The sequence below is a fragment of the Macaca thibetana genome, chromosome 4 (assembly GCF_024542745.1).
Source record: "Macaca thibetana thibetana isolate TM-01 chromosome 4, ASM2454274v1, whole genome shotgun sequence".
NCBI lineage: Eukaryota > Metazoa > Chordata > Mammalia > Primates > Cercopithecidae > Macaca > Macaca thibetana.
The window spans coordinates 8,327,219-8,339,440 of record NC_065581.1 but is presented as its reverse complement, the minus strand read 5'-3'; the positions used below and the strand labels follow the sequence as shown (position 1 = coordinate 8,339,440).

General features: G+C 38.6%; 2 protein-coding genes across 2 annotated transcripts in view; both read left to right on the top strand.

Annotated features, from left to right (window-relative positions):
• BLOC1S5 (biogenesis of lysosomal organelles complex 1 subunit 5) overlaps positions 1–12,222 on the top strand; it is a 995,078-nt gene that overhangs the window by 610,653 nt on the left and 372,203 nt on the right. The gene's annotated exons all lie outside the window — the stretch shown is intronic.
• EEF1E1 (eukaryotic translation elongation factor 1 epsilon 1) overlaps positions 884–12,222 on the top strand; it is a 315,058-nt gene continuing 303,719 nt past the window's right edge. The window contains exon 1 of the mRNA XM_050787467.1: positions 884–893. The gene's annotated coding sequence lies outside the window, so the exon portion shown is untranslated. The remainder of the gene's footprint in view (positions 894–12,222) is intronic.

Sequence of the window (12,222 nt, the reverse complement as noted above, 5' to 3'; positions counted from 1 at the left end):
AAGATATACCAATCCATAATGACAAGGACATTAAAGGCAAAGATCTAACAAGCCAGCACTAAGAGGTTGGGCGGAGTGAGCAGCTTAGGCATATAATTGTAGATGATTAACAGCAAAGGGTGTTTAGATAGCTGCAGGTAGTTTGTGCAGCTGAAACTCAGATTTCAATTAGGGTTCGGCTGCAGATGGAAGCAGGGGGGCCTTGGAGTTTGCATTTGGTTCTTTGGGAGTACGCAGCTATTGTAAGGCCTTTGGCTGGAAGTAACATGTTTCAGAGGTATCCGTCAGGAATGAGACAGGGACAAAGCTGAGGGGGACTAGTGAGGAGATTAACTAGAATAAGGCAGATTAGACTTGATGAGGGTTGTACTGAAGGGATATCCAGAGGAGAAGACTTTTGAGAGACAGAATGCTGGCAGAACAGTAAGCCTAGATGGATACTCGGATGTGAAGAGGAAAAGCCCTTGAGCATGACTCCCAGCTCATTTACGATGTCATTAAATTTATGACACTGGAAATTTAGGGGAGGGTGGGCAGATGGGAAGGGCAGAGGGCAGAGTATAGGGAAGGCAGCGAAATTCAACTGGGGCATGTTGAGATTGGGTTCTCTGTGGTCATTCAGACAGAACTCTCCACTAAGAAGAAATGGAATCTATGGCTCTGCAGGTCAGAATGGTCTGTACCAGAGATGCAGTCATCGGTCTACAGATAGATGGTCATGGAATTGAGTGAAAGCAATCATCCAGAGCCAGGCAAGGTGTCAGAGCCCCAACATCAGAAGGTGGTCGACTGGTGGGTTGGTAAGAAGAATTTACCACTGACCATATAGGACTGAAAAAGGAAAGGTTTATTAGGTAGAAAGAACGCTGTGGCAGAGTGCAGCTGCAGCGGGGCACCTCAGCAAGACAGGACTGAGTGCAACACAGTGGATTCTTCCTCAGGGGTATTTATGGACCTTAAAGTAGGAGCTGAAGGTAATTTGGACCATGTTAGCAACATAAGTCATGATAATTACATTTGTAGACATTTTTGTGCTTAATGTCAGCCAGGTTTGCACAATGGGTTTCGTTTCGGCATGCATGCATTTTGGAGATGTATAGAAATTCTAGTTACTTATAAATGTATAAGTAAATTAATAAAATAAATTTATAAGTAACCAGAATTTGTGAGTAACTTCTATCTGGTACGAAAGAAGCTTCGTACCAGATGCCAGCTTTAGATAATAGGCAAGTCTAATTGATACAGGAGACAGAAATTATTTAGGCAGATGGTAAGGACAACAGAGTCCTTGGCGGAATTTCCCTTTTAACAAAAAGCAGCCCCGAAATTATTTCTTTTTTAACAAAGAGCAGCCTGAAAAATGGAGCTGCAGACAGAAATAAGCAAGCTGGAAACTTGCACTAGTGAATGCCGGCAGCTGAGCCAATTGAAAAGGGCTACCTGAGGGCCAGGCAAGTTCAACATGGAGGTTCCGTCTTCCGTGTCTTCCTCACCACTCGTACAGCGAAGAACCGGGCAACATGGCGCCAGGCGGGTAGCGAGCCAATCTGCATAATAAAAGATTAGGGCGGGGCAGCCAGCTGCTTCCTGTGCTGTGCATTTGAGACACCTGGTCCGACCAATCTTTCGTGCCTTATGTAAATCAGACACCGTCCCCTCAAGCTCCTCCATGAAACCTGCATTCCACTGCGGAAGCCACAACCCGTTTTCTCTGGGACTCGCTGCAGAGAGAGCTCTCCTCTTTCTTTCGCCTATTAAACTTCTGCTCTTAATCGCCCGCTTTGTGTGCCCACATCCTAGTTCTCCATGGCCATAAGACAACGAATCTCTGGTATGTACCCCAGACAAGGAAACCGCTTCATAATTACTTCCAAATTCCTCAGATAAGGAGTTTTGTCTTCGGGTGGCCTGCTTGATGGTCACCAGGTGACCTTTGGTCTCCTCACTGAGGAGGCGTCACATACACTGGGAAGAAAGGAGACCTAAGGGCCGAACTCTGGGAAACACAGCCTCCAATGGGCAAGCAGAGGGAGATGATCCTCCAAGGGGCTTAAAGAGAACTGGAAAGACAGAGCTAGGAGGCTGCTGCCATGGAAGGCAAGAGAAAGGAGTTTTATGTTCTGGTGAAGAATGTTACTAAGTATTTTCCTTCTTCATTTCTAGCGTATTTTAAAAAATCATAAGATGAAATCAGGTGCCATATATCTTCTATCTTTGAAATATTAAAAATGTGGCTGAGTTAAATCAATCTAATGATAATGGAGTGCCAAGTAAGAATTAATTTACAGATTGTTGTATTCAACTTCTCAGCACTAGAGTCTAGAGAAGAAATACTGCTGGCATCTCCTGGCGTGATTTACCACACCATCATGGCTTATACATTTGTGAACTTTTGAGAGAAAAAGTAAAGCAATATAATCTGCACTTGCCTTAGAGTCAGAGGACCTGAGTTTAAAATATTCCTGTCACTTACCAGTTGTGGACAAATCATTTAACCTCTCTGAGGTCCTATTAGGAGATGGCAAATTCTGGAAATTAAATATGTTGGATGTAACATTTTAATAATTCAATTCGTATTCCTCAACTCTTTTGTATTCATTGCATACTTCCAAATATTAGAAAGTTTGAAGGCATTCTGGAGATTAGCTAGTATTTTCTTTTAGCATGAGGCAGAGGCAGCACACAGGTGGCCCTGAGATCATAGAAGTTCTTCCCCTCTTGGTGAAGATTCTATTGCAAATGTATGCAGAGGTCAAATGGCTGAGAAACCCTTAACTATGCCCATTGTAAGTATAATAATTGGTGTGCAACTTAGCATTTTAGTTAGATCCTAGATTTTTTTAATTGAAATTTCCCCAAAATCATTATCTATAGGATTGTTGAATGTTTACTTCAACATGTTGACAGAATGTTTACAGAAACATATACAAACAAAACATAAACAGGTTTTCTGATATATAGTAAAAACACAACAATGGTCTTCCTCTCCCCCATCAATCCCAGTCTGTTAATATCTCACTACAGCTGGAAGGTGACCTCCACATTATATCCTAAACCTGTATAATAAATAATAGTAGATTATTTATCTACTATTTAGTAGATAATAGTAGACTATTTAGTCTACTACTAAAGCCCATCACAACAGCAAATAGAGCGGCACGTAGCACATTGTCCTCTCAGAATTTCCATGTTAGGGGACACTGGCAGACCATTTGTTACCTTAGTCATTTGGAAGAGGGAAAAAGATAATTTGATTCTTAGAAAGGATCAACCTGAAAGCAAAGTACATATCCCTTGACACACCAAACTGGAACTTTGCTTTTTATTGTGTTTTTCTTTTTAGACAGGTTTATTGAGATATAGGCATAATTTAGTAAAATCACTCTTTTTCACATAAAATTCTATGGATTTTGACAAACACACACAGCAGTATAACGTACAGCTTCTTCACTACAAAGGACTGAGTACTGTAAGATCTTTGTGCCTTTGTAATCAACCTTTCTATCCAATCAGCTCCTGGAAACCAATGATATGGTTTCTGCCTCTGTAGTTTTGCCTTTTCCAGAATGTCATATAAAATAGAATGAAAGAGTGTGTCTGGCCTTTGAGCCTGGCTTCTTTCATTTAGCATAAGGCATTTGAAATTCATCCATATCACATCATGTATCAGTGTCACGTCCCTTTTCATTGCTGAGTAGTATTTCATTGTACAAATGTATCGCAGTTTATCATTTTGCCTGTTGATGAACATTTGGGGTGTTTCCAATTTTGGTAATTACAAATAAAGTTGCTATAAACATTTATAAGTAGGTTTTTATGTGAACTTGTTTCATTTCCCTTAAATACCTAGGAGTGGGAGTTTCATGTCATATGTTTCACTTTATCAGAAGCTTCCAAACTGTTTTCCTGAGTGGCATTCCCTTCAACCCTGTGGGAGAGTTCCGGTTGCTCAGCATCCTTACCAACACTTGATATTATAAAGTTTTTATATCTTAGCCATTCTGATAGGTATGCAATGGTATCATCTCATTGATGTTTTCATATGAATTTCCCTAATAAATATGATGTTGAGTATTTTTCATGTGTTTATTGTCCATCTGTATATCTTTTTTTGGTAAAGTCTTTGTTCAAATCCTTACCTATTTGTTGTTTCCTCATTATTGATTTTTAGGCATTCTTGATGTATTCTGCGTGCAAGTTTTTTTTATCAGATACATATTTTGCAAATATTTTTACAAATTTTTTACAAATATTTTCTCCCAGTGCATGGCTTTTCATTTTTCATAAGCATGTTCTTCAAAAAGCAGAAGCTTTTAATTTTAATTTTGATGTAGTCTAGTTTATCATGTTTTTCTTTTGTAGATCATGATTTTTATCATCTCCAAGAAATATTTTTACCCAAGACCGTGAAGTTTTTCATCTGTTTTCTTCTAGAATTGTTTTTTAGAAGATAATTCTAATCATCGAATAATTTAGAAATTATTTAACTTTTACATTTAGGTCTATTACACGTGTTGAGCTAATGTTGCCATATAATATGAAGTATAGGTCAAAGTTCATTATTTTGCATATGGATATTCAATTGTTCCAGCATCATTTGTTTCAAAAACATTCCTTTCTCCCTAAATTGTCCCTGCATTTTTGTAAAAATCAATTGACTATTCATGCGTGGGTCTACTTCTGAACTGTCTGCTCTGTTTTATTCATCTCTGTGTCTGTCATTTTATCATCACTGCACTGTCTGGTAATTGTAGCTTTATAATAAGTCTTAAAATCAGGTAGTGTGAGACCTTCCCTTTTGTTCTGCTTTTTCAGGATTGTTTAGGCTATTCTAGTTCCTTTGTCTTGTACAATTTAGAATCAGCTTGTCAATTTCTTTTTTAAAATTGCTTCTGAGATTTTGCTTGGGATGGAGTTGAAATTATAGACCTCTCTGTATATGATTATAGATTAATGAGAATTGACATCTTAATATTAAATTTGCCAATCCATGAATATTGTATAAATATTCATTTATTTAGGTCTTCTTTGATTTCTTTCATCAATATATTGTTGAATACATTGATTCAACAATATTCCAGCATATATATCTTGCACATGTTGTCAGATTTTTACCTAAGTATTTCATGTTTTGAAGGTTATTATAAATTGCACTTTTTGAAATTTTAATTTCCGATTGTTCACTGCTGGTATGTAGAAACACAATTTATTTTTCTATATTGATTGGAGTTTGAATTTCAGTTGCAAGTTTCCTCCTAGACATTATATATACTAGAACAGTGGTCTTCCAACATGATTGATCTTCAAAATGGCCTGGAGAATCATAAGTGTACAAATAAATAGATTCCCAGACCTCATCTCCCACAGGTTCTTATTTCATAGTTCCTGGGATAGGCCTAGGAATTTGTATTTAAAAAGCTTCCTTGGATAGTTCTGTCTTTGGTGAGGTTTGAGAATCACTGTTAAGCATTTGTGGAAATCAATTATTTAATAAATAAGGCAGATATGGCAAGTGACATAATTCATTTCTTGTACTGACACTACAACCTATACTCATCAGGCATTTCCAGTTGGATTTCTGATGATGGATTTGTAGTGATATATGTATTCTAAACCTTAACCCCTCCTTTTTAGCCAGTGGCACATATTTGTTGGAAATTGTGCCATATTACTAACTGGGGTTAGAAGCTCATTAAAATTCAGTCTATGGTCACACTTGGCCAGATTATCGTAATAATGAGCATACTATGTAGTATTGCTTTGGGGAGGGACAAATAAAAGGACACTGGCTGGAAAAAAAAATGTAATAAAAATTTGGTTACATTCTAGAGTGGTCTGCCAAGATGAAGAATGTGATAAAGGGATTGTTGAGTACAAATGCTACAAAGTCAACTTTAAATAATTTTGGTGGGGCTGGTCGGGGGCGAGCAAGGTAGGAGGCAAATGTATTACCAGGGCATTGCGGTATCTCTTAGAAGAGCCTAAGAGCAGTAATTGCAGATTAGCCTCCCTGGGGACCGGAAGAAAGACAAAGACAGCCCTCAGGATTCCAGAACGATCCTGTGTTCCTTCTGTTCCTATGAGTGCTTCTTGCTTCTCTCTTATTTCCTTTCCTGCAAAGCAGCTTTCTCTGCTCCCTTTTAATCAAGAATGTCCCAAAATGAGACCCCAACTTTGAAGTCTACGTGACCCCAGAAGTCACACAGATGTGCAACTCACCAAGAAGCTCAGAATAGAATTGATCTTATTCGTATTAAGGAACCACCCATTGATAATACTGACTGATGAGGGCTATGGTAAATGATCTTCAGAGAAAGAAAAGGATTCTCTGAGAAAGATTCACTAAGGCATGCAATTTGATTGACACCTGCCATAAATGGATGCCATATTTAGAATCTCTCCTCTAAAGTATGAATGATAGCCATATAGTGATAATTACATATAGTGATATTTGTAATTGGTAATTACAAATAAAGTTGCTATAAACATTTATAAGTAGGTTTTTATGTGAACATGTTTCATTTCTCTTAAATACCTAGGAGCGGGATTTTCATGTCATATGTTTCACTTTATCAGAAGCTTCCAAACTGTTTTCCTGAGTAGCATTCCTTCAACCCTGTGGGAGGGTTCCGGTCTTTCTATCTGTGATAACAACATGGCATGTCCCATGTAAGTGAACATATTTTGAATTGTCTAATAAGCGAAAAACAGCATTTGCTAAATAAAACTCTACTGCTGGTAAAGAAAACATTCTATCCTGAACGCATAAAACTTGAATTTAGTCTGTCCTTTTTAACATGAGCATTACAGAAACAGTATTGGGGTAATTAAAACTAAACTACTTCTAACTAAATAACTACATAATGGCACCATGGAAATAAGGCCATTTACTTGGATTTTATACTATGTTTTTCTTCTTCACTACTTCTCAGAGTGTAGTGGTTTCCAGATTGTACTCGAGAGTTTAATCAAGTTGTGCGTAAGTGTTGATGTTACAGAGCTACCTGCATCGCAGAGGAGAAGATTTCCATGTGTTATTCAGAACTGTTCTAGAAACATTGGACCCAGCGTATACATGCTCCAGAAGTAAGTCCTAGAGTCATAGAAATCAGGCTGTTAAAATGCAGTCTTATAGTGATCTATACCTCACTTTATAGAAGAGGAAATTCAGGGCTCTGGAGATTATGCAAACTGTCTAGGTCTCACTCTTGAGTTACTGGCAGGACTGGCCTGGGATTTCTGATTCTCAGCTGAGCTGCCTTCTGTGAAACACATTTTCCCACTTAAAAGCTCAAGACAGAGAAAATAATAAAAGTGAGCTTTTTAACGCCAAGCCTGTTGTTCTTCCTGAAGAAACAAGTCTGAACAGCATTTCTCAGGTCTCACCTTGCTTCTGATTCCCACATCTGTCTAGCTCTCTCTCTCTCATTACCCTTCTCCGTCTGGGAGACCCAGCTTAGATTTCATATCCGCTGCTTTATTAGAATGCTACTTTATCTCCAAAGACTATTTCTGTGTTGCTGATAGTTTTATAAATGCACCCGGGGTTTACAAGTGATACCTGGGTAAGGATTTATGTGACTAAAACTATTTAGGTGTAAATACAGCAGCAGAAGAAAATGTCTTAGACTTCTAATAACGCAAGTTGTGGTTTAGCTCTTCTCAGAGTTGACATTGATGAGGGAATGAACTGAATGGTTCCCCCCATACCTCACCGGCAAAATTTATATGCTGAAGCCCTAACTGCTACTACCTAGAGATAGGTGGGGTCTGGGAGAAGGTGATAAAGGTTAAATGGGGTCATAAGGATGTGGACTTCATTTGATAGGATTGTTGTCCTTGTAAGAAGAGAGACATCGGAGAGCCTTCTCCCTCTCCACGTGCACACCGAGAAAAGCCCATGTGAAGATCCAAAAAGAAGGTATCCCAGGAAGAGAGCGCTCCCAGAAACCAACCCTGGCACCTTGATCTTGGACTTCCATCCTTGAGAACTGTGAAAAAATAAATGTCTTTTGGTTTAGCCACCCAGGCTTTAGCCACCACAGTATTCCATTATGGCAACCTGAGCAGACTGATACAATGAGCAGGACTGTGCAGTGGATTGTAAAAATGTTTTCTAAACTCACATGCAAGGTGCCTCTAATGAGACAGTTAACAAACATATCTCCAGAACTGATATGTATCTTTTAAAGTTTATCATTGTTCTCCAGCATCAGCACTTTCAAGCATCATTAGAGTGTAATATCTGTATTTGCATGTGCTTCCTTGTACTGTAACACTTATTGCCAGATTTTTCTAACAACCTAGAACAAATTGAACATGTTTATGTTTACCTCTTGTATTTATTTCAGAAATACCATTTACTAACACTTTCCTATGCCACCACCTTTTGTATTATTTTTTGCAACCGTTTCTTTGGAGATTTCATAAAATATTGTGACATCTCAACTGCTTTTTCTAAATTCTTTTTTTCTGTGACCGAGTCTTGCTCTGTCACCTAGGCTAGAGTGCAGTGGTGTGATCTCAGCTCACTGCAACCTCCACTTTCTGGGTTCCAGCGATTCTTGTGCCTCAGCCTCCTGAGTAGTTGAGATTACAGGCATGCACCACCACGCCGGTTTTTGTATTTTTAGTGGAGACAGGGTTACACCATGTTGGCCAGATTGGTTTCGAACTCCTGGCCTCAAGCTGCCCACCTGCCTCAGCCTCCCAAAATGCTGGGATTACAGGTGTGAGCTACCGCGCCCAGCCATGCTTTTTCTAAATACTTAAGTACTATGTTTTTTAAAAGTTCTATAAATTTTACATTATATACACTTTTTAGGCAGTTTAGATTATTTTTCATTTTACCTTAATCATTAAGATACCCTGAAAATAAGTTTCTGTCTGTTTCATAAGCCTGTTAAAGAGATTCTAATGTCTCATCTTTCATCATATTCAGACCCCACTCCTATGTTGTAAGAGGACACATATTGACAATATTTATGTACTTATTCCTGCAGTATATAAAATCTCTAAAACAGTGTATTTCATTTTCACCAATAAATCCTGATGTAATAAAGAAATTTGCCACTAGTTGCATTATCCATCCCCAGGGCATTTGCATAGAAAAGCTTTAAGGGCATTTTACAGGCTGGTAAACTGAATGGCAAGATGGCGTGAATTTATTTTCAGAATCATGCTGTAGGGTCACAATGAAATATTCCGTTCCTGGTTTCTCTTGTACATTTCCATTTTCTATTACCTTATTGTTAAAAGCCATCCAAAATATTCTTGATTGATTGAAATCCAGAAAGGAAGACAATGTTCATGGACTTTTCGCAGTTATACTGCCAGTTTAAAGCAACTTTCTAAGATTTTTTAATCTGTAAGTAGAGACTTAAAAAAAAATTCTAAGTACCAGTTGCAATGTTCAGATTTACTTTAGTACAAGTTATTTTATATAAGGAATTTAAACACATCAGAAATTGGGACAAAACCCATTATTTGAGAAAGATTGTCATTCACTGAGCTTATTAAGGACATAACCTTAATTTTCTGCCTGTCATCATTTAGTGATGTTTGCTAAATCAGAGAGTATGACTTTGATTGCCCCCATTCACACAGTCTGGTGTGATTATTTTGACTGCGTATCATCATGTACGTGAGACTCACACCAAATGAGTCTCTCTCTCACACACACACACCAAATCAGAACAAGAACACAAACCTACACTGACGTCGCATTACCTCCCAGGTCAAATCCAAACTTCTCGTGAAGGACAAGTAAAGCCTTCTCTTACCTCGTCTCACCCCCCGCCCCTTTTATTTTCCTCCACGGAAGCTTGTGCTCCAACCAGACCCTCTTCCTTCTTGCTGTTCTTTGAGTGTGATATTTGTCCCATGTTGCTTTCAGAGTAAAATCAGAATTCCTTAGTATGATTTGCCAGTTTCTCCCCAGCCTCACCCCTGCCTGTGTCTCCAACCTCATCATTCACTGTTCCCTGGCACACAAACCTCCCTCCAGCCAAACTGAGGCACTGGAGAAGTGTGTCTCTTCTCTTTCCTCCTCACCCTCACCATATGATTCCCTCTGCACAGAATGGCCTTCCCTCCTGCTTGCTCTGGCTAATCGCTTCTTGTTTTAAGATTCCTCTTAGGTGCATATGCTTTTTGTTGTCCTCTTATTTTTCCTCCGCTGTGTCATGCAGCCTTCCTTTGAGGTCAATTAGCATGCCATGTTTAGCTCTAGTACGGCATTTGCGGCATTGTATGTGTGATCTTTAACTCTAGAACAGGGACCGTGTCTTTTATCTAAGTGATGAAGATGAGTGGAAAGATGCATGTTTATTGAACTCATACCAATAATGTGCCTTCATTTATATTTTTCCCTCTCGCCTCAAATCCTTTTGTCAAAGCATCCCAATCTTTCTTTTTAATAAAAATCTCACTCAACCTTTATCTCTCTATAAACCCCTTTCCCTTCTCTCTTTCCCCAGAGCAAGTGATCTGTACTTTTATTTATTCTCTGGAAGTCGTTTATAGCCAAATCAGAGTAGAACATTTTCTAGATAGAAGTTGCATCTTTGTACTTCTGCAGTCTCATGCCAGGCATGTGGAGAGTTTCTATTACTCATTGATTAATTTGCTTGAATGGGGAATAAAATGCTCTGGAAATAAGGCAAAAGGTTGACTCCTTCAAAAGAATAATGACCTGTACAGGGTCATGGCACCGTTTTAAAATAAAATAATTCCCTTTGTTTAGTAGAAGCACTATCATCATCATCATCATTATTTTCCAAATAAAACACATCTATCCTGAAGCTAAGAAAAGCAATAAGACTAGTGACATGCTTTGAGCGCATTTATTAGTCAGAACACTGTTCTATTACATGCTCAAGTCTTTAATATGCATGAAACAATATTCTCTGATGCAACAGATGATTAAAGAAATATATTAAAGCATTCATTTTGAATGAAAATACATGGACAAGGTAATTCCCAAGGCTCAGAGCAACTACAGGGAGGAATATAAGCTGAAGTAGGTCATTTCTCCCCAGAGAAATTCTATGGAGATTGCTTTCAATTTTGGGTTTTAAATCTAAGAAGTTGCTATATAGAGAGCTGAAAAATAAGGTTTCCGGCTTGTTCATTTGCAAGCTCTGGGTTTCCCTTTTTTTACAGGGGTGAAGAAGGATGATAAAAGGGCCTTTTCTTTTCTCTTCTATGAAGACCACTCATTGACGACATCATCGCAGGGCTGGTTTACTATCAGAGCTCCAGGAGCCTCCTAGCTGCCATGCAAGACTCTACTAGCTAGCTAGTGTCCTTGGCTAAGCCTCTTGACCTTTGTGGTTTTTAATTGACAAATAAAAATTGTATATATTTGTCATGTACAACATGACATTTTGAAATATGTATGTATACATTGTGGAATGGCTAAGTCGAGCTAAATCACATATGCATTACTTTACATACTTAGCATTTTGTGTGGTCAGAACATTTAAATCTACTCTCAGCAATTTCTAAGAGAACAATCCATTGTTACTAACTGTAGTCGCCATGTCAGCCTCTTGACCTTTCTGAACCTCAGGACTTCTCTTTCATGTGGGAACAATAACATATTTTCTTATTTCACATTGGAGTAGAGCTGGGAGCTTGAATAAGATAAGGAGTTAAAAATTTTCAAAGCAAATTCAAAGGCAAGGTATTACGATTCATTTATTCCCACAGTTTGGGATACTGCAAATTGAACTTATATGCAGAAGATCTGTAATATATCATGAGACCAGTGCCAATATATGTTCAATGCAGGCTGAATGCAAAATCAGCTTTGCTTATCTAGAGGCAGAAGTATCTTCATACACTAGCTGGCAGCCTTGACTGGGAATATGAAGTCCTGAGTTGTATTCTTCTTTCCACCAATCAATCAACAAGTATATATTGATTCACTGACATTTACAGGCAGATAGGATAGGCATTGAATAGAATTTTCCCAGCCTCCAGAATCATAATACATATTTGAAGACGTATGGCATGTATGTGTGTCGATTTCAGTAAGAACCCACCCACTGCAGTCATGCAGCGCTGGGCAGGGGGATCCAGGAGGCTGGAGAATGGAGCACATAAGCTGGAACAAGGGAAGACAATGTGGCAGTTTGCTTGGGGTGCCCTAGCAAAAGTCAGCAGTACCCGCCTATGCCAGGGGAGATGCATTCCAAGATCCCCAGTGGATGTCAAAAC